This window comes from Hemicordylus capensis, chromosome 11 (assembly GCF_027244095.1).
Source record: "Hemicordylus capensis ecotype Gifberg chromosome 11, rHemCap1.1.pri, whole genome shotgun sequence".
NCBI classification, from domain to species: Eukaryota; Metazoa; Chordata; class Lepidosauria; order Squamata; family Cordylidae; genus Hemicordylus; species Hemicordylus capensis.
In genome coordinates this window covers 14,256,476-14,278,656 of record NC_069667.1, presented here as the reverse complement: position 1 = coordinate 14,278,656, position 22,181 = coordinate 14,256,476, and the positions used below count along the sequence as shown (strand labels likewise).

Here is a 22,181-nt window from a genome sequence, read left to right as displayed (position 1 = left end):
ACTGTATGTTTGTTTAACTAAGCTTTATTCAGAAACAATTCCATTTTTCTCCTTCTCCTTTCCCTCCCTTTTCTTTCTGACTCCACCGCGCCCCCCCCCCCTCACCACAGGGACAAACTTCTAATTAACAAAGCATAAAAGATTGTGTGATAGAATACAACAGCATTCTGTTGGGGGGGGGGCTTTTTGTTTGCATTTCCCCTGGGGGTGTGGGGAGGGGTTGCAGCTGCAACTGGCCTTTAATAAGACGGCCTTTAATTCCATGTCATGACCTGTTAGGCTGTTTTTCTAGAAAAACAATTTACACCAAGCAGTTAACACGGAGGAGAAATCCATACGCAAAAGGCAAGCAAACATTACTTCTTGACACAGCTGTGTCTTCCTGGCATGTTTTTCTCTGGACCAACGCCAGTCATCAGAAATGCAGAGGTGAGGACCCTCCCTGGGGTAGCACAGCTGGCATAGGGAGGGAGGGAGGAAACTCCACCTGTAGCATCTTTTCCCCAAAAGCCTTGCTTATATTAGACTGCTCTGAAGAGCATGACCGGGCAGATGAATGTCTTTGAGAATGCTTCCTCTGGTTTGCTTCCTTTCTGCCTGCTTGGTTATTTCTGCCTCCTTTGCTTGGTAGTACGGGTAGGCTTGCCACCTCCTCCTCCTCCTCCACTTCCTCAATCAACATTGCCAAAGTGCCCTGGGATGGGCAAGAGAAGCTTTGCTTGTGGGAATCTTCTTGTCTTGCATTTTTGCTGCTCCCCCTCTTGATCACAGAAGGCTGCAAATAGAGTTTCACCCAGATTTCAAACATCTCACCCGGATTGCTTAGCCCACCCAGATTCTCCTGGAGTTCAGCTATCTTTCTTTCTTTTTTTAAAGCTAAGCTCTTGCCCTTGTAGAAGCGGAGTTATAGAGCAAAGCGTGCTGTCACGATTCTGCTCAACCACTGGACTTGGATTAAGAGAGGAAGAGCACAGGAGGCTAGCAGGGAGGGCTTCACTTTCACAAGTACAAGAATCCCCTGAAGAATGTTGACTTGTTTGTTATCAGCAGGGGATCTCTATTGGGCAGTTGAGAGGATCGCTTGCTTTTGATGTGAATCACTACCTGCCTACCAGGCTGTGTATTGTAATGTTTAGGGACTTCCTTGGCTTTGCATAAAGCTGTGCTTTTTTGTTGTTGTTGTTCTTTTGCTGCTGTTAATATGTCAAGGAAAATGGTCAGGCAAAAATATCTTCCCCAACTAGTTTTAGTAGATATCCAGAGCAAATATAAACCAACTAGAAAGCAAAGCAGGATGCTGGACTAGATGGGTCTTGGGCCTGATCCAGCAGGGCTGTTCTTACGTTCTTATGTTTTTAAGTGCAGCTGCTAATTTGCATATGCATATTTATATTATATTATATTATATTATATTATATTATATTATATTATATTATACTATTTATTTATTATTCAGATTTGTACACTGCCCCAAACTTTCATCTCTGGGCAGTTAACAATGAGCCAATTTATATAATATGCAAATTAGGCACCCAGATTTGGAAAGCCAGAATATGGCATCCCTAGCAGCCAAGAACAGTGGGCATTGGCAGCACCAGCTTGAGGCCCTGCTTGGTCTGCCGCTTCCAAAGCATCGTGGTGCACATGGGCATGCCATTTTGTGGATCTTGAAAGGCAGATGTCTGAACAGCAGCACCAGAGGTGCTTGTGGGGTTCTCTTCGTGGGGCTTCCCCCCAGAGGCATCTGGTTGGCCACTGCAGTAAGAAGCAAGAGGATGCAGGATCAGGCAGATCTGTATGTTCTCAGGTGTGTAAAAGCTGCTGCTCTTTCCTGTATATGCTCTTCAGTATGCACACTATGTATGGATCCCTGGATTGCTCAGAAGCTGTGAGACTGCAGAAAATCACCAGCAAAGTGAGGGGCTCAGATTTCACCACCACGTCCTCCTCTTGGCTTCCTGTCTCCCACCTTCTCCTTTCACCTTGTGGTGGAAGCATCACCCTTCTCGCCCACTGGCCTGGAGAAGAATCAACTGCCGGAGAGATGGATCCACTGTGGAAGACCCAGGGGTGTCAGGGCCATTCCCTCTGGAGGACCTAGAACTCACTGGCAGGGGTAGAGTAGAGGCTATTTCCAAGGGAAAGGCAGAAGTGGCTTCACACATTTGGGGTGAGGAACTGAAACTGATGGTGGAGGAGACGGCAGCAGCAGGACAAAATCACCTGAGAGGCTGGGCCCAATCAGCAGTTGGGGGTCTCCCTCAAATGCCTCCCATTCCACAGCCTCTGACAGCTGAGGATTCTAGGTGGGGCGCAGCTGCCTCTTTTCCCTGGGGGAGCACCCTGGTCCTGACTGGGTACTCCAAAGGCCTTTGCTGCACCAGACTGGGCTCAGCCCACCAGAGAACTTCAGCTGTCCCCAGAGGTGGCCGCTCTTCATCTCCTACACTCTTCAAAGCAGGCCCCTGGCAGATGAAAGAGAGGTTGGCCTGGCAAGGTGTGTGCCCATTTCCACAAGCCTTGATGATGGCAGGAGATCTTGGATTCACATGGTAGATGTGTGCAGCCGTGTTGTCTTTTGATCTGTGCTTCAAAGGATTCTTCAGCTCCAGCCTCTCCACTCCAGAAGGGAGGGTCACATGTCCAGGAGTGGAAGAAGAAAAGAATGGAGAGGAGGAGGAGCAGGACGAGGAGGATGAAAAGGAAATGTGATCCTTCAGCAGAGAGCCGCCCTGGGGGGAAGTCACAGCAGCTGATCTGAATAGCAGACCAAGCCCATGAATATCAATCCACATATCAGGCTCCCTGCACAGCTCCAGAGGGCAGCTCTGCTTTTGTTCACAGCCGGGCGGATTATTTGCATCAAGGGATGCCTGTCACTGAAAATTCCCCCACACTGCATGGCTCTCTTTGATAGGCCCTCATGAAGCTACCAAGCTCGAAGCCAAAATCATAGCTCACCCCGTTTGGAATCAAAGGGGCTGAGCCGGTGGCATCCCTGCGATGCCTGCTGGGGGTGGGGAGGGGCGGATAACAGGGCCCACCACATGTGTGTTAAAACCTCGCCATAAATCTCTCTGGAGCATTAGAGATGTTGGCAGCTGCTAAAGGATGGGCTTCCTCAGAGCCATCTCTGGGAGGAGGAGAATGCAGGAAGCTTATTTGACACTGTGGAGGGCTGGCTGGACAGGATGGTCTGGCAGAGAGAGCCAGCCAAAGACTTGGTTACCTCCCAAAGCACCAGGAAGGAGTCGGAAATCCTCCCTTCCCCTCAAGGGCCATTCCCAGAGGTGGCAGCAGACTGCCCAGGAGTGCCGTGAAGTGTGGGCCAGAGTGGGTCAGGCAACCTCAGGGCCAACTCAATCTTACTTATTTATCATATAATAATAATAATAATAATAATAATAATAATAATAATAATAAATAATTTGCACTTCAAATGGTCAATAACGCAAAACTATTCAACACCAATGAAAGAAAGCAGGCCTACAAGAAAGAACAAGTCAAGAACTGAGCAGAAAAATGGAGAAATAAGCCCCTGCATGGTCAATATTTGCACAATATAAGTGGAAAATCAGACATCACCAAGACCTGGCAATGACTTAAGAATGGCAACCTGAAGAAAGAAGCAGAGGGTTTAATACTGGCTGCACAAGAACAGGCACTAAGAACAAATGCAATAAGAGCAAAAGTAGAAAAGTCAACAACAAACAGCAAGTGCCGCCTTTGTAAAGAAGCAGATGAAACCGTGGACCACCTAATCAGCTGTTGTAAAAAGATCACACAGACTAACTACAAACAAAGGCATGACAAGGTAGCAGGGGTGATACACTGGAACATCTGCAAAAAATACAAGCTACCTGTAGCCAAAAATTGGTGGGACCATCAAATTGAAAAAGTGGTAGAAAATGAAGATGTAAAAATATTATGGGACTTCCGACTACAAACAGACAAACATCTGCCACACAATACACCAGATAGAACTGTAGTTCAGAAGAAAGAAAAACAAGTCAAAATAATTAACATAGCAATACCAGGGGATAGCAGAATAGAAGAAAAAGAAATAGAAAAAATCACCAAATACAAAGATCTACAAATTGAAATTGAAAGGCTGTGGCAGAAAAAGACCAAAATAATCCCAGTGGTAATTGGCGCCCTGGGTGCAGTTCCAAAAGACCTTGAAGAGCACCTCAACACCATAGGGGCCACAGAAATCACCATCAGCCAATTACAAAAAGCAGCTTTACTGGGAACAGCCTATATTCTGCGACGATATCTATAACAATAGCAACAACATTGACAATAAAATTCAGCCATCCTATGGACTTGGGAAGGACTTGATGTCTGGATAAAACAAACCAGTCAATAACACCTGTCTGACTGTGTAAACAAGAAATAATAATCCAATTTCTATACCGCCCTTCCAAAAATGGTTCAGGGAGGTTTACAAAGAGAAATAACAAACAAATAAGATGGCTCCCTGTCCCCAAAGGGCTCACATTCTAAAAAGAAACTTAAGACACACACCAGCAACAGTCACTGGAAGTACTGTGCTGGGGGTGAATAGGGCCAGTTACTCTCCCCCTGCTAAATAAAGAGAATCACCACGTTAAAAGGTGCCTCTTTGCCCAGTTAGCTCAGTGTAAACCACCCTGAGCCATTTTTGGAAGGGCGGTATAGAAATCAAATAAATAAATGTGACTTTAGCCTCTGTGGAGGGTGATAAAATACCAGCCCTGGGGACTCTGATCTGGATCAGGACTGCAGCAGTGGAAGGGGATTGAAATCTTTGCCCCATTGCAGTCCCAATCCAGAACATCCTTTCCCCATGTGGGGAGTGGCCATCGACCTCTGAGGCTTGACTGAGGGGCCTCCGTAGCCTGCCTTGTTCTCTGCCCCCTTGTGCTATTGCTCAGCTCCATGGCTTCTTCCTTCCTTCCCTCTTCTGGTGGAGGTCTCTTCTTTTAACTATTCAGCTGGCCCCAGTGGCCTTTGGTTGGGGATTATGGGAGTTGAAGTCTAAAAACATCTGGGGACCCAACGTTGAGAATCCCTGGTCTACACTGACCGGCAGTGGCTCTCCAAGGTTTCAGGCAGGAGTTTCCCCCCGGCCAACTGGAAATGCTGCCAGGGATTGAACCTGTGACTCTGCAGGCAAAGCAGATGCTCTACCACTGAGCTACTACAGCCCCATCCCCAAAGGGAAGCAGCGCTCTTTAACTTGTTCATGAATGATCTAGAAGTTGCGGTGACCAGTGAATTGGCCAAATTTGCAGATGACACTAAGCTATTTAGGGTAGTGAAATCCACAACAAAGTCTGAGGAGCTCCAAAAAGATCTCTCCAAATTGGGGGAGTGGGCAACAAAATGGCAAATGCAGTTCAGTGTAAACAAGTGTGAAGAGATGCACGCTAGGGCAAAAAGACCAAGTTTGCATATACGCTGATGGGATCTGAGCTGTCGGTGACTGACCAGGAAAGAGATCTTGGGGTTGCGGTGGACAGCTCATTGAAAGTGTCGACTCAGTGTGCAGAGACTGTGAAAAAGGCTAATTCCATGCTAGGGATTGTTAGGAAGGGGATTGAGAATAAAAATGCTACCGTAATACTATAAATGCCCTTATACAAATCTATGGTGTGGCCACATCTGGAGTACTGTGTACAGATTTCGTCACCGTATCTTAAGAAGGATATTGTAAAACTGGAAAATGTACAGAAGAGAGCAAGCAAAATGATCAGGGGGCTCTTTACCTTGGAAAAGAGGTGACTAAGGGGAGACATGATCAAAGTTTATACAATTATACATGGAGTGGAGAGGGTGGTCAGAGAGAAATGTTTCTCCCTCTCTCACAACACGAGAACCAGGGGTCATCCCATGAAACTGAAGGTCGGGAAATTCCTCTTCCAACAAGAGGAAGTACTTTTTCACACTGCACATAATTAATCTATGGAATTCTTTGTCATGGGATGTGGTGATGGCCACCAGCTTGGATGGCTTTAAAAGGGGCTAAGACAGATTCATGGCGGGCAGGTCTATCAAGGGCTACTAGTCTGGTGGCTGTGGGCCACCTCCAGCTCAGAGGCACGATGCCTCGAAATACCAGTTGCAGGGGAGCAACAGCAGGAGAGAGGGCATGCACATACCTCTTGCCTGTGGGCTCCCCAGAGGCATCTGGTGGGCCAGTGTGTGAAACAGGATGCTGGACTAGATGGGCCTTGGGCCTGATACAGCAGGGCTGTTCTTATGTTCTTATTAAAATGGCCACCAGGAAAACTTGGCAGCAGATAACATTTTATGTACACCTTATAAATGCCACGTGTGAAATATTATGCAGGGATGGACCACACATGGACCCAGCTTTGCATGGAGAAGGTCCCAGGTAAATATGTTGCATCTCCAGTTAAAGGATCGGGTAGTAGGTGGCAGGCAGAGGTGCTCTTCCCCCTGAATTTCTGGGCCAAAGTCCAGGGCCTCCACACCCCCTGGAGCCCCCCAAATCCAATTTAGTCTGTCCTGGGTGGTGTGGTTGCCATGCTGAGCTGGGCAGCCGAGCTTGACTGTGACCTGTGCCAGGAGGACAAGTATGACCTCTGCTTTAGAGACAGAGCAGGGAGTGGGGAGCAAAGAAGCACCTTTCAAAAGTGGTGATTCTCTCTCTCTCTCTCTCTCTCTCTCTCTCTCTCTCTCTCTCTCTCTCTCTCTCTCTCTCTCTCTTTTAGCAGGGGGAGAGCAACTGGCCTTATCCGTCCATTATTCTTCTGAGCATTCTTCCTTCCTTCAACATAAAATACATCCATATAGCTTGTATTTCCTTCTGGGCTTGAGAGGTGCCTGGCAAAAACCTGACTTTTCTCGTTCTTACCAGCCACTTCTTTACACCATCTAACATAATATAAATGTTCTTTTAGAACTACTCAATTTGCTTGTTTTAAACTGCACATTTTGTGTCTGGTTACATCTTTTGAAAAGTCCAGAGAGCAAAAGGGGAACTGTTCTGCCTACAAACCAGGCAAAGGGGCATGTTTTTAAAGTTGTGGTGCTCTAGTCTGATATTAAGCAGGGGGAAGTGTTTGTCCCTTTTCAGCCCAGTATAGCATGTCTTCAGTGGCTATTGCTGCTGTCTCCATCTTCCCCCCCCCCCGCCACCCCAAGCCCCACTGTAAGCTCTTTTGGGGCAAGGAACAATTTTCTCATACTTTTTGTACATTGCTTTGAGAGCATTCTTGTGTGTAGAAAACCGGGATATAAACACATTTTTATTATAAACCGATAACTTCCAGAAGTTCTTAGCAGTGGAAATGGCAACTCAAGCATCTCTTCGTGACAGATATGCGGGGGGTTAAAATGGAGGATCAATATCAGCTGAGATGGCCTCAAAAACAGTACAAGAGCTGTTGCTGAAGCAATATTTATTCCAATTTCGAGGACACATCTTTTCCAAGGAATCTCTTCACTTGACTGCCTGAGATAAATGTGTCAAGAACACATCTCTCTCAGACAGTCGAGTGAAAAGAACCCTTGGAAAATATATACTATCGAAACACATCAAAATAAATGTCTTCAGATGCAGGGGTCCCCCTGTTCCCTTGTGGAGTGGGTAGATTGGGCAAAAGAGCCTGCCAGTATCTGTGGGAGCTCTTTTTCTCCTCAGTTGCCCCCAAATCCTTCCAGTCAGGCTGCTATAGGGTTGCCCACTCCAAATGGGGGTCTCTAGGAATTGGTACTGTGGAGAAATATTGGAGAAAATAATATCTCCAGGAACGATTCCTTGTCAGAAAGAGTTGCTAACTCTGGTGTGTGCCTTGTAGGCAGGGGAGCTTGGAGAGAAATGAATGGATACTGTGGAGAAATATTGGAGGAAATAGGCACCCTGAGCAGTATTGCACTGTAGGCGCGGGGTATAAATATTTCAAATAATAATAATAAAAGAATAACAACATCTCCAGGAACGATTCCTGTCCGAAAGAGTTGCTAACTCTGGTGTGTGCTTCCTAACTAGGGAGCTTGGAGATTTGCATGGATATTGTGGAGAAATATTGGCGGAAATAACATCTCCAGGAACGATTAATGTCAGAAAGAGTGGCTAACTCTGGTGTGTGCCTTGTAGGTAGGGGGCTTGGAGAGAACTGAATGGATACTGTGGAGAAATATTGGAGGAAATGACATCTCCAGGATCAATTCTTGTCATAAAGAATTGGCAAGTCTGGTGTGTGTTTCCTAACTAGGGAGCTTGGAGATCTGAATGGACATTGTGGAGAAATATTGGAGGGAGCATAATCTTCAGGATCAGTTTCTGACAGAATGGGCAAGCCTGGTGCTCCTCCTAGCTAGGGAACGAGACACCCTAGTTTCCTTTCTATGGGGCATCAAGTCCTGGAGTCGCTTTTTGTCTCAGGCGGGCCAGTCATGGCCTGAGAATTGCAGTTTGAAAGAGGGGAAACTTGGTTCAGTTTGTGTCGGGGGGGGGGGGGATAAAGGCGGGAAGGGCCATTAGGGTTGGGCATTCCCCTCCCCCCACCCATTTCCCCTCCGCAGCCCTCTTTTTTCTTTGACAGCTCTGTCTAGTCTCCGCGCGCAAACTTTGGTCGCGGTCGTTGATTGGCTGGCTGCTGGCTCCGCCCAGGCAACTTGACAGTTTCTGCTTGTCTCCTCGCATTTTGAATTTAGGCGCCTGAAGGGGCGGGAGGATCGGGGGAGAGGGCCGCAGCGTCGCCTCAGGGCGCGAGCAGGGACGCCGCCAGGGGTGGAAAGCCAAGGCGGGGTACTAGCCCAAGGCTCCTCCGTTGCAATGTATTGTGCCTCACCACACTCAGTGGCTTGTTTCCCTTTTCTCACTCTCGTTTCAGCCTCGCGAAGCAGCCCCGAGAGAACGAGCAAGGAGCCCCACGAGAGTCGCGCATGCTGGAAGGGGGGTTGTTGTGAGGTTTTCTAGAGCTCCCCACACAGCCCTGAGAGGCAACTTCCCCTGGGAAATAGGGGCTGCCTCAAAAGAGCACCTTGGTGCTTCAGTGGCAACGTGGTAGCCTGTAAATGTACCCCCAACCCTGTGAGGAGGCTCCTTTGTCTGAACGGTGGTGGCTCCTTTAAAGAGCTATCTTTAATAGCAATTCTGTGGCTGGCCTTGGGTGCTTCCAGGGTTTTATTATGGATGGCTTCCCACTCCCATTATCTCTATCTGCTGCTTGGAGTATTGTTTAAATACAAACTTATAATATTTGTAAAAAGTAAAACTAAAATAGGCTTTAAATAGGATAAAATCAAATAAGCAGAGAATAAAATCTTGAATAGGATAAAATCTAAAAAACAGTGAGCTAGTGCAGTATAATAAAAGAAATATAGGTCATTAATATAACAGGGAAAGTTAACAGAAAAGTGTGAAGCATTCTAAAAGCAGGTTAGGTATTTTAGAACAACTAGTGTATTAAAATAATATTCAAAGTAGCATATGGAAATAATGAAAAAGCGTATCCATAATAAAAGCCTGAATAGCTTTCTTGTTCTAGACTGTGTCTCATTGTTCTACATGGCCTCATTAAGTAGCAGTGTGCCTTTCTCCTAGATTTTACACTTTTGTTCTAAGAATCCCCTCATTTAGCTGGTGGGTGTTGATGTCCAAACCTTTCTGTGTAACCTTACTTTTCATGCTCTGAATAGTGGTGAAATGGCATATCCGACTTGCACAGATGATCAGCTTGGTCTGCCCTGCACATGGAGGAAGCAAGGATAGTGGAAATGCAGCATCCTTGACCTCTTCAAGCAGCGTGGTGTGCTGACCAGGCTTGGCTGACTGAAGGGACATGGTGATGAGGCAAGGGAACAAGTCCTGAAGGCTTAAGATTTGAGGTTTGGTTCTCCTACTTTATTTATGACAGTTATATACTGCTCTGTCCAAACAGGTCTCAGTGTCTCATTCGTGGCTTGGGCTCCTTGATGAACAGAGATGGTCTTCAATAAACCATTGAAAAGAAAGTAAAAAGTAAAGGTCTGATAACTTATGAAGATTTTTCTTTTGTTTAGGAGGAAAAGGGGAGAAAAAATAAAGCAGTACAGAAGGAGGAAGAAAAACAAGGAGAAAGGAGAAACAAGAGGAAACAAAAGGGAAGAAGTAGGAGGAGGGATTGTTTTTAAAGATGCATGACATAAGAATCAGGTAGGTTATTCTTCAACAAACTGGAAGGCTAAATTGCTGACTTCCTCTCTGCCATGTATCACTCTTGAGTTCCTGGAGCCTGGCTTGCTTGTGCTGGACCCAATGTACATGCACTTAAGAACCTCTGAAAATGTGGGAACATGAACTTAGTGGCCATGCATGCGGAAGCCCCTAACAGGGCTGGAGTGTGGCTATCTACTGCAGGACTTCACGTCTCGGCCCTGGGGAGCCCTACAATTGTGGGAGCGTGGCCTATTTTTTTATTCTTATTTTTACATTTCTAGCCCTCTCTTCTTCTGAGGAGCCCAAAGCGGTGTACCACAGACTTGATATTTTCCTCACAACAACCCTGTAAAGTAGGTTAGGCTGAGAGAGAAGCGACTGGCCCAGAGTCACCCAGCTAGTATGGTTGAATGGGGATTTGGACTCGAGTCTCCCCAGTCCTAGTAAACTAGGGAACCCCTGATTTGGCTGTGGTGCCGATTTGACGTGCTGGACTTCACGTCCTGGCACTGGGGAGCCCCGAAAATGGTGGGAGCCTGGCCTTCTCGACGAGCCGGAGTGTCTGTATGCTGCGTGGCTGCTCATTTATCTGCAGGGTGCCGTTCCTCACTGCGTGACTTTGCCCTTCATCTTGTGAGTGGTGGCGAGTTGGCATCTCCCAACTGCCCGGTCCCTAGTCTTCAGCTTGGTGCGCCCTGCCCACGGAGAAAGCCAGGGACGGTGGAAGTGCGGCATCCGTGACCTCTTCAAGCAGCGTGGTGTGCCGAGCGGGCCCTGCTGGCTGGCTGAAGAAGGCACACGGTGAGTGGCCGGGAGACGCGGCCCGAAGCCTTGCGCTTTGAGGTCTCCTCCTCCTTGGCTTGGGCTCTTGGATGGACAGGGCTCCAGGGTCCTCAAGAAGCCCTTCTAAAGAGGGGAAAGTCTCAAGCTCTGGAAACTGACCAAGCTCTTTTTCTTTCTTTAGAAGGCAATGGGGAGCAAGAACAGAAGAAAGAGGTGCAGAAGGAGGAAGAGAAGCAAGCAGGAAGGCGCCAGAGGAGACGTGAAAAGAAGCAGGAGGAGACCGGCTCTCCAGAAGCTTTGCAGAAGAAACGGGCAGGCTGTGCTTCCACCAGGCGGACGGCTTTGTTTCTCTCTCTCTCTCTCTCTCGGCCACTGATCACTCTGCGTGGGGCTGCTGGACCTGCAGCGTGGCATCCCTCGTGCTGGACTTCATGTCTTTGCACTCAGGAGCCCTGAAAGGGGTGGGAGTGCGGCCTTCTCAGGCCGCCCTGAATCTCTCTGCACCGAGTCCCTTGCAATTGGGTGGGAGGTGGCTTGCTCATGCTGGACCTGAAGTATGTGTGCTGAGCCGCCCCTGGATGGGACTGGGGGTATTGCTTTTTCGCGCCACTGCTTTATGTATGTGCGCTGAGCTGCCCCTGGGTAGGCTGGCCTGGGGGTGTTGCTTCCTCGCGCCGAGCCTTAGAGGTATGTGCGCTGAGCCGCCCCTGGTCGGGGCTGGGGGCGTTAGCTTTCTCACACCGAGCTTGATGCCATGTGCGCTGAGCCTGCCCCTGGCTGGGCTCAGCTTGGGGGTGTTGCTTTCTCTCGCGCCGAGCCTTCGGGTATGTGCGCTGAGCCGCCCCGGGCTGGGAGCGTTGCTTTGTGCTGCCAGGCCTTACGTCTCTGCACTGAGCCGCCCCAGTGAGGGCTGGGGGTGTTGCTTCCTCTCGCCACGAGCTTCACGTCTTTGCTCTGAGAAGCCCCTCAATTGGCCAGGGGGTGGCTCTCTCCAATCCTTGCTGCCTGACTTTGCCCTCCATGCTCTGCGTGGGGTTGAGCTGGCAACTCCGCCCTGCCCGCGGAGGAAGCTCGGGACGGACGGTAGAAGTGTGGCCTCCCTGACCTCTTCAAGCAGCAGCAGCAGCAGCCGCCTCTGCCGGCTGAAGGCACACGCCTGACGCTTGGTGTGCTCATGCTCCTTGGCTGGGGCTCTTGCATGAGCAGCGCTGGTCCTCAAGAAGGCCTTCGAAAGAGGGAAAAGAGTCAAGAGCTGCGAGAAGCTGATCTCTTGCCTTAGGAGGCAAGGGAGAGAAAGGGCAGAAGGAAGAAGTGCCACAGGCTGGCGAAAAAGAAGCAGCACCAGGAGGAGACCTGAACAGCAGGGAAGAAGGAGGCGGAGAAGAGGGGCTCTCAAGCAGCTTCACAGAAGGAAGAAGGGGGAGATTCCGCTTCGACCAGCTGGAGGGCCTCCTTGCTGGCTTTCTCTCTGCTCTGTCTCCCTGAGGAGAGGCTGATTGACCTGGAGCCTGGCTGCTTTGGGAGGCTTCGGGTGTCCCTGCCCTGAGTAGCCTCGGGTTTGGGAGGGGCGTGGACATGACAGGATGGACTCGGTGTCCATACGCTCAGTGGCCCTTTCTTGAACTGGGCTGCGGCTTTCTCGTGCTGGACTTCATGTCTCTGCACTGGGGAGCCCTACAACTGTGGGAAGTGTCTGTATGCTGGAGAAGCCCTGATTTGGCTGGGGAGCGTGTTTCTCGTGCTGGACTTCATGTCTCTGCACTGGGGAGCCCTACAAATAGTGAGAACGTGGCCCTTTATAGGGGCCGTACAAGGAGCAGCCCGTATTTCAGCTGAGGTGTGTCTTTCTCGTGCTGGACTTCATGTCTCTGCACTGGGGAGCCCTACAACTGTGGGAAGTGTCTGTATGCTGGAGAAGCCCTGATTTGGCTGGGGAGCGTGTTTCTCGTGCTGGACTTCACGTCTCTGCACTGGGGTGCCATACAAATAGTGAGAACGTGGCCCTTTATAGGGGCCGTACAAGGAGCAGCCCCTATTTCAGCTGAGGTGTGTCTTTCTCGTGCTGGACTTCATGCCTCTGCACTGGGGAGCCCTACAACTGTGGGAAGTGTCTGTATGCTGGAGAAGCCCTGATTTGGCTGGGGAGCGTGTTTCTCGTGCTGGACTTCATGTCTCTGCACTGGGGTGCCATACAAATAGTGAGAACGTGGCCCTTTATAGGGGCCGTACAAGGAGCAGCCCCTATTTCAGCTGAGGTGTGTCTTTCTCGTGCTGGACTTCATGCCTCTGCACTGGGGAGCCCTACAACTGTGGGAAGTGTCTGTATGCTGGAGAAGCCCTGATTTGGCTGGGGAGCGTGTTTCTCGTGCTGGACTTCATGTCTCTGCACTGGGGTGCCATACAAATAGTGAGAACGTGGCCCTTTATAGGGGCCGTACAAGGAGCAGCCCCTATTTCAGCTGAGGTGTGTCTTTCTTGTGCTGGACTTCATGTCTCTGCACTGGGGTGCCATACAAATAGTGAGAACGTGGCCCTTTATAGGGGCCGTACAAGGAGCAGCCCCTATTTCAGCTGAGGTGTGTCTTTCTCGTGCTGGACTTCATGCCTCTGCACTGGGGAGCCCTACAACTGTGGGAAGTGTCTGTATGCTGGAGAAGCCCTGATTTGGCTGGGGAGCGTGTTTCTCGTGCTGGACTTCATGTCTCTGCACTGGGGTGCCATACAAATAGTGAGAACGTGGCCCTTTATAGGGGCCGTACAAGGAGCAGCCCCTATTTCAGCTGAGGTGTGTCTTTCTCGTGCTGGACTTCATGCCTCTGCACTGGGGAGCCCTACAACTGTGGGAAGTGTCTGTATGCTGGAGAAGCCCTGATTTGGCTGGGGAGCGTGTTTCTCGTGCTGGACTTCATGTCTCTGCACTGGGGTGCCATACAAATAGTGAGAACGTGGCCCTTTATAGGGGCCGTACAAGGAGCAGCCCCTATTTCAGCTGAGGTGTGTCTTTCTCGTGCTGGACTTCATGCCTCTGCACTGGGGAGCCCTACAACTGTGGGAAGTGTCTGTATGCTGGAGAAGCCCTGATTTGGCTGGGGAGCGTGTTTCTCGTGCTGGACTTCATGTCTCTGCACTGGGGTGCCATACAAATAGTGAGAACGTGGCCCTTTATAGGGGCCGTACAAGGAGCAGCCCCTAATTCAGCTGAGGTGTGTCTTTCTCGTGCTGGACTTCATGCCTCTGCACTGGGGAGCCCTACAACTGTGGGAAGTGTCTGTATGCTGGAGAAGCCCTGATTTGGCTGGGGAGCGTGTTTCTCGTGCTGGACTTCATGTCTCTGCACTGGGGTGCCATACAAATAGTGAGAACGTGGCCCTTTATAGGGGCCGTACAAGGAGCAGCCCCTATTTCAGCTGAGGTGTGTCTTTCTCGTGCTGGACTTCATGCCTCTGCACTGGGGAGCCCTACAACTGTGGGAAGTGTCTGTATGCTGGAGAAGCCCTGATTTGGCTGGGGAGCGTGTTTCTCGTGCTGGACTTCATGTCTCTGCACTGGGGTGCCATACAAATAGTGAGAACGTGGCCCTTTATAGGGGCTGTACAAGGAGCAGCCCCTATTTCAGCTGAGGTGTGTCTTTCTCGTGCTGGACTTCATGCCTCTGCACTGGGGAGCCCTACAACTGTGGGAAGTGTCTGTATGCTGGAGAAGCCCTGATTTGGCTGGGGAGCGTGTTTCTCGTGCTGGACTTCATGTCTCTGCACTGGGGTGCCATACAAATAGTGAGAACGTGGCCCTTTATAGGGGCCGTACAAGGAGCAGCCCCTATTTCAGCTGAGGTGTGTTTTTCTCGTGCTGGACTTCATGTCTCTGCACTGGTGAGCCCTACAACTGTGGGAAGTGTCTGTATGCTGGAGAAGCCCGGATTAGGCTGGGGAAGTGGCTTTCTCGTGCTGGACTTCACGTCTCTGCACTGGGGTGCCATAAAAATAGTGAGAGTGTGGCCCTCGTAGGGGCCGTACATGGAGCAGCCCCCATTTCAGCTGAGGTGTGGCTTTCTCGTGCTGGACTTCACGTCTTTGCACTGGGGAGCCCTATCTCTAGCCCGCTCTTCTTCCGAGGAGCCCAAAGCAGTGTACCACATACTTGACTTTTTCCTCACAACAACCCTGTGAAGTAGGTTAGGCTGAGAGAGAAGCGACTGGCCCAGAGTCACCCGGCTAGTATCATGGTTGAATGGGGATTTGGACTCCAGTCTCCCCGGTCCTAGTAAACTAGGGAACCCCTGTTTCAGCTGAGGTGTGTCTTTCTCGTGCTGGACTTCATGTCTTTGCACTGGGGAGCCCCGCAATTGTAAGAGTATGGCCATCGTAGTGGCTGTATACCGGGGAACCCCGATTTGGCTGAGGAGCGGCTTTCTCATGCTGGACTTCACGTCCTGGCACTGGGGAGCCCCGAAAATGGTGGGAGCCTGGCCTTCTCGACGAGCCGGAGTGTCTGTATGCTGCGTGGCTGCTCATTTATCTGCAGGGTGCCGTTCCTCACTGCGTGACTTTGCCCTTCATCTTGTGAGTGGTGGCGAGTTGGCATCTCCCAACTGCCCGGTCCCTAGTCTTCAGCTTGGTGCGCCCTGCCCACGGAGAAAGCCAGGGACGGTGGAAGTGCGGCATCCGTGACCTCTTCAAGCAGCGTGGTGTGCCGAGCGGGCCCTGCTGGCTGGCTGAAGAAGGCACACGGTGAGTGGCCGGGAGACGCGGCCCGAAGCCTTGCGCTTTGAGGTCTCCTCCTCCTTGGCTTGGGCTCTTGGATGGACAGGGCTCCAGGGTCCTCAAGAAGCCCTTCTAAAGAGGGGAAAGTCTCAAGCTCTGGAAACTGACCAAGCTCTTTTTCTTTCCTTAGAAGGCAATGGGGAGCAAGGACAGAAGAAAGAGGTGCAGAAGGAGGAAGAGAAGCAAGCAGGAAGGCGCCAGAGGAGACGTGAAAAGAAGCAGGAGGAGACCGGCTCTCCAGAAGCTTTGCAGAAGAAACGGGCAGGCTGTGCTTCCACCAGGCGGACGGCTTTGTTTCTCTCTCTCTCTCTCTCTCGGCCACTGATCACTCTGCGTGGGGCTGCTGGACCTGCAGCGTGGCATCCCTCGTGCTGGACTTCATGTCTTTGCACTCAGGAGCCCTGAAAGGGGTGGGAGTGCGGCCTTCTCAGGCCGCCCTGAATCTCTCTGCACCGAGTCCCTTGCAATTGGGTGGGAGGTGGCTTGCTCATGCTGGACCTGAAGTATGTGTGCTGAGCCGCCCCTGGATGGGACTGGGGGTATTGCTTTTTCGCGCCACTGCTTTATGTATGTGCGCTGAGCTGCCCCTGGGTAGGCTGGCCTGGGGGTGTTGCTTCCTCGCGCCGAGCCTTAGAGGTATGTGCGCTGAGCCGCCCCTGGTCGGGGCTGGGGGCGTTAGCTTTCTCACGCCGAGCTTGATGCCATGTGCGCTGAGCCTGCCCCTGGCTGGGCTCAGCTTGGGGGTGTTGCTTTCTCTCGCGCCGAGCCTTCGGGTATGTGCGCTGAGCCGCCCCGGGCTGGGGCTGGGAGCGTTGCTTTGTGCTGCCAGGCCTTACGTCTCTGCATTGAGCCGCCCCAGTGAGGGCTGGGGGTGTTGCTTCCTCTCGCCACGAGCTTCACGTCTTTGCTCTGAGAAGCCCCTCAATTGGCCAGGGGGTGGCTCTCTCCAATCCTTGCTGCCTGACTTTGCCCTCCATGCTCTGCGTGGGGTTGAGCTGGCAACTCCGCCCTGCCCGCGGAGGAAGCTCGGGACGGACGGTAGAAGTGTGGCCTCCCTGACCTCTTCAAGCAGCAGCAGCAGCAGCAGCCGCCTCTGCCGGCTGAAGGCACACGCCTGACGCTTGGTGTGCTCATGCTCCTTGGCTGGGGCTCTTGCATGAGCAGCGCTGGTCCTCAAGAAGGCCTTCGAAAGAGGGAAAAGAGTCAAGAGCTGCGAGAAGCTGATCTCTTGCCTTAGGAGGCAAGGGAGAGAAAGGGCAGAAGGAAGAAGTGCCACAGGCTGGCGAAAAAGAAGCAGCACCAGGAGGAGACCTGAACAGCAGGGAAGAAGGAGGCGGAGAAGAGGGGCTCTCAAGCAGCTTCACAGAAGGAAGAAGGGGGAGATTCCGCTTCGACCAGCTGGAGGGCCTCCTTGCTGGCTTTCTCTCTGCTCTGTCTCCCTGAGGAGAGGCTGATTGACCTGGAGCCTGGCTGCTTTGGGAGGCTTCGGGTGTCCCTGCCCTGAGTAGCCTCGGGTTTGGGAGGGGCGTGGACATGACAGGATGGACTCGGTGTCCATACGCTCAGTGGCCCTTTCTTGAACTGGGCTGCGGCTTTCTCGTGCTGGACTTCATGTCTCTGCACTGGGGAGCCCTACAACTGTGGGAAGTGTCTGTATGCTGGAGAAGCCCTGATTTGGCTGGGGAGCGTGTTTCTCGTGCTGGACTTCATGTCTCTGCACTGGGGTGCCATACAAATAGTGAGAACGTGGCCCTTTATAGGGGCCGTACAAGGAGCAGCCCCTATTTCAGCTGAGGTGTGGCTTTCTCGTGCTGGACTTCACGTCTTTGCACTGTCTTTCTTAGTGGCCATACAGTGGGCTTTGGGTATCACTTTTTCTTTTGGGATTTTACATTTTTTTCTTTGCATGTTAATTACATTTAAATGTCTCGGGGAGCTTCAATTCTGGCTTCGTTATTTTGCTCTTCTTTTTCTGAATGGTGATGAAGTGGTACCTTTGGCCTGGCGTGGTGCGGCAGTTGAAGTGCGGCGTTTCTGACCTCTTTAAGCCGCGTGATATGCTGAGCACGCTCTGTTGGCTGAAAGCACATGGTGAGTGGACTGATCAGACATGGAGATGTTTCCTGAAACCTCAGGCTTTGTGGTCTCATTCCCTTTGGCTTGGGCTCTTGGCTGAACATAGATTTTCCTCAACATGGCCTTCTTAATAGAGAAAAGAGTAAAGAACAAACTTTTATCTTTATTTTTTTTTCTCCCCTTTGTCTTCTAAACAAAGTGTGGAAATCTGGGCTTAGGCACATTGGGTAGGCAGAAAGGAACAGAAGTGGGTAAGGATAAGGAGGATAAAGATTCTGAATCTTTTTGGTTCTCCGTGTTTTAGAAGAGAACACGAGAAAGATTGAAGGAACAATTGCAGAACAAGGAGAAAGAACACCAGAAAGTCCCAACAGGAGCCCTGAAGACTAACTGGAGAAGTGGGAGTAAAAGACCGGATAACAAGAAGCAGGAGAGAAGAAACAGGCAGGTTCCCATCCTCGGAGCTGACTGCCTCCTTCATGACTGAGTAGCAATTCTATCACATAGAAATATCCCCACATTGCTGTGAGCCTGTTTCAACCCAAGATGGTGACTGTCTCCAAAGGACTTCAATTTTTGATGGCGTCTAAATATTGGCACAGCCCCATGAAGCTGCTTAGCCTGTCAGCTGGTGGGGGTCTCGAAAGAGTGGCATGCTTGAGGGGCAGTTTTCTGGCAGTTCAGTCTTCATGCCTGACCCTGTGTCTCGGCTACTTCCTGCTCTGAGAAATCCCCAAGGTACTTGGAGTGTGGTTTTCTTCATTCCTGGCTTGATATCTCTGCTTCAGATTGCTCAGAGCAGCCACTGAGATGACTGGAGAGCCACTGGCCTTGGGTGTGTCCAGGGTTTTATCCTAGATGGCTTCTCTGCCCCCCATTATTTCTGTTTGCTGCTTGCAATATTGTTTAAATACAAACTTAAAATATGTTAAAAACTAAAACAAAAATAGCTGTTGCATAGGATAACCTCTAAAAGGATAGGATCAAACCTAAAAAGAATAAACAAGTGTAGTATAATATAAGTAGGATAACATCTAAAAGATTAGGATAAAATCTAAAAAGATTAAACAAGTATAGTATAATATAAGAAATACAGCTCTATTAACTTAATTAGGAAGGCTAATAGGAAATAAAATCAAGCATTTTCAAAGTAGATTAGATATTCTAGACCAACTAGTGTATTAAAATAATATTCAAAGCAGCATATGGGAATGGTGAGAAAAAGCACTTTGCTACTGAAAGTCTGAAAGGCCAGAACACATCCACCAGTCCCTCATTTAGCTCTTCCATGGCTCCGGGTCTCTTCCTGCTAGGATCTTACAGACTATTCCCCCTTTGATGCAAAGATGGGTGCTTGGGCGATTTGAAGTAGAAATAAAGATCAATATTGTCTTTATGTAGCTTTGTTTACTGACAGGCTTATAGGATGCTGAAGATGGTATTTCTTTCAAGCACCCAGAACTGATTCTTATTTCAAGTTGTTTTAACCTGTGTTTTTTTGTAAATGGCCCAGAGACATGAGTTTTGGGTGGTCATAACCAAATATGCTAAATAAAAAGCTGTCAGTATTGTCTGCTAGAATCGAAGATTGCCATAGTTTGTTGGAAGAGTTGTGGCATTCAAAAGTACTGTTGTCCTGGGCTAGAGTTGGTGCAGCTCTTGCTGGAGAAACTGAGGCCGAGATCCTGCTTCATGAAGAACAGATGCTCATGAAATAAAGGCGAAGAGGGTCTGGAGTGAGAGACACTTTCTTGGAAACAAAGGACATTTTGAAAAATGGCCACTGATGTCATGAATTGCAGACTGTTAGGAAAGAGACCTCTCCCCCACCTAATGGTTAAATTGGGTTAAATGAATGATTTTGGTCAAACAAGTTCAGTCCTAGTTTGCCCAGAGCACAAGAGGAATAGACTGGACCATATAATTATATCTCTTCCTCCATTTTTAGCTCTCTTTGCAGCCTGGACCTAAAGGCCTTTGCCTCTCTTCCACTCCTGCACGTTAAGCATCACTCACCCCACACACGCTATTTTTAACATGTGGGTTGAGGGTACAAACAGCAACTGAACCAACAAGAATATAAAACAGGTATATTTATGCATGAGCAGAAACAGTTGAACACTCAAGGTATTCCCATCCCACATAATGCTTCCCACATTCTTCTGTCTCTAAAGCACCTGGCACAGGCCACAATCACATTCGTAGTAGGGGCCAGTGGCAACCTCTCCACCCAGGACAGACTCAAGAGGATTTGGGGGCCCCCGGGGTGGGTGGAAGCCCTGGTGTCTAGCCTCAGAGTCCAGGGTCAGAGTGCCACTGGGTGGAATTTTGAAAGAGTAACACGCCAAGCAGTAGGGCAGGCCCGTTTCTCCTGTCATCTTTGTGGGAAATGTCTACAGTGCTCTCTTTCCAAAGTCTCAAAGGCAATTGACCTCCCAGCCACACAAGGTGCTTCTCATAGATGCAGTAACTGTGGGCCTTCTTCAAGGCATACTCTGCCATGCTTTGAGGGCCAAGGTCTAGTTATACCTGTCTCTTATCACTCCATATCCCCACAAGTAAAATCTTTGTCGCTGGGGTTGCCACCTTCCAGACCTGCCCTGGAGTTTCCAGGAACTGACCTCTATCTCCAGATAACTTGAAGGCAACCCTTGAGATTTTCATGGCTTGTGCTAAATATTGCGCGGAGGGGGGGGGTGGCAGTGGTTCAGGAAGAGCCTCTGTATTGGCAACCCTATTCACCCCCATCACTCCATGTGCTGTTTTCTTGTTGACCATGCTCCAGGACTTCTCAGATGGGCGTCCCTACATGTTTTTGGGAGTACAAAGTAGTAATTCATCAGCATCCAAGAACCCCAGTTTAAGAACCAGGCTCACTCCCTGGCAGCATCTTCAGGTAGAGCTGGGAAAGACCCCTGCCTGGAACCCTGGAGGGTTGCTGCCAGTCAGGGTACATAAGGACAGCCCTGCTGGATTAGGCACAACTTGGCCCATCCAGTCCAACATCCTGTTTCACACAGTGGCCCACCAGATGCCTCTGGGGAGCCCACAAGTAAGAGGTGAGGGCGTACCCTTTCCTGCTGTTGTTTCTTTGTATCTGATATTGAGAGGGATCTTGTCTCTGAGGCTGGAGGTGGCCTATAGCCATCCAGACTTGTAGCCATTGATAGACTTGTCCTCCAGGAATCTGTTGAAGCTTTTAAGGCCATCCAAGCTGGTGGCCATCACCACATCCCATGGCAGAGAATTACATAGATTAATTATGTGCTATGTGAAAAAGTACTTCCTTTTGTTGGTCCTACATTTCCTTCCCTTGAGTTTCATGAGATGATCCCTGGTTCTAGTGCTGTGAGCAAGGGAGAAGAATTTCTCTCTGTCCACCCTCTCCACTCCATGCATTGTATACACCTCAATTATGTCTCCCCATGGTCCCTCCTTTTCCAAAGTAAAGAGCCCCAGATGCTAGAGCCTTGCCTCGTAAGAAAGGTGCTCTTGGCCCCAGATTATCTTGGTTGCCCTCTTCTGCACCTTTTCCATTTCTACAATGTCCTTTTTTAGATGTGGTGACGTGACCAGAATTGTACGCAGTACTCCAGGTGTGGCCGCACCACCATTTTGTATAAGGGCATTATAATATTAGCTGTTTTATTTTCAGTCTCCTTCCTAATGATTCCCAGCATGGAATTGGCCTTTTCCACAGCTGCCGCACATTGAGTCGACACTTTCAACGAGCTGTCCACCACAACCCCAAGATCCCTCTCCTGGTCAGTCACCGACAGCTCAAATCCCATCAGCATATCTGTGAAGCTGGGGTGTTGTGGTTTTTGTTGTTGTAGACTACTGAGCTAACTGCACCAAGAATCACACTCAGTACAAGGCAGCTTCCCATGTTCATATGTAACCCCTGATGTAAGATTTCGGGTTCATCCAGATCAGGGCTGCACAACTTTGGCCTTCTAGCGGTTGTTGGACTACAACTCCCATCATGGGATTTTTATGGCCTGGTTTTGTGCAAAATATTGCCAGTGGGAGGAGACGGGCGGTGCAGGAATAGCCTCTGTGCTGGCAACTTTATTCACCCCCATGTGCTGTTCTTTTGCTGACCATGCTCCAGTGCCTTAGAGTGCACCACTATTTGCTCTTGAGCTTCCTAATGGCACTTTGACCTTCCAATCCCCTTCCTAAGAAAGGAAAGACACTCTGCTTGTACTCAGGATCAGGGCTGTCACATGTCCACGTTTGTCAAAAACACTCAACAATTCTCTCCATTTTGGGAAAAAGTACAGGTGAATCGCAGAAGTGGACCTGAGTGCAGCTTCATTTTTGAGGCACTTTAGAGAGGAAACTAAAATTTGCTGCCCAGCAGAGCTCTTTTTTGAAGTGGAAAGGCAGGATAAAAGAATTCATCA

The 22,181-nt window shown here is 49.8% G+C and overlaps 1 long non-coding RNA gene across 4 annotated transcripts; it reads left to right on the top strand.

The window, feature by feature from the left end:
- Positions 1-8,657: 8,657 nt before the first annotated feature.
- Positions 8,658-19,353, top strand: LOC128335523 (uncharacterized). Of its 4 annotated transcripts, none has more exons than XR_008311645.1 (5): positions 8,658-9,843; positions 10,018-10,954; positions 11,118-15,663; positions 15,827-17,787; positions 18,077-19,353. It is a non-coding gene; the product is annotated as an uncharacterized LOC128335523 (long non-coding RNA). The 4 variants fall into 4 exon arrangements; XR_008311646.1 differs by having other exon boundaries at positions 8,658-10,150; positions 10,749-10,954; XR_008311647.1 differs by having other exon boundaries at positions 8,667-8,761; positions 9,655-10,954.
- The last annotated feature ends 2,828 nt before the right edge of the window (positions 19,354-22,181 follow it).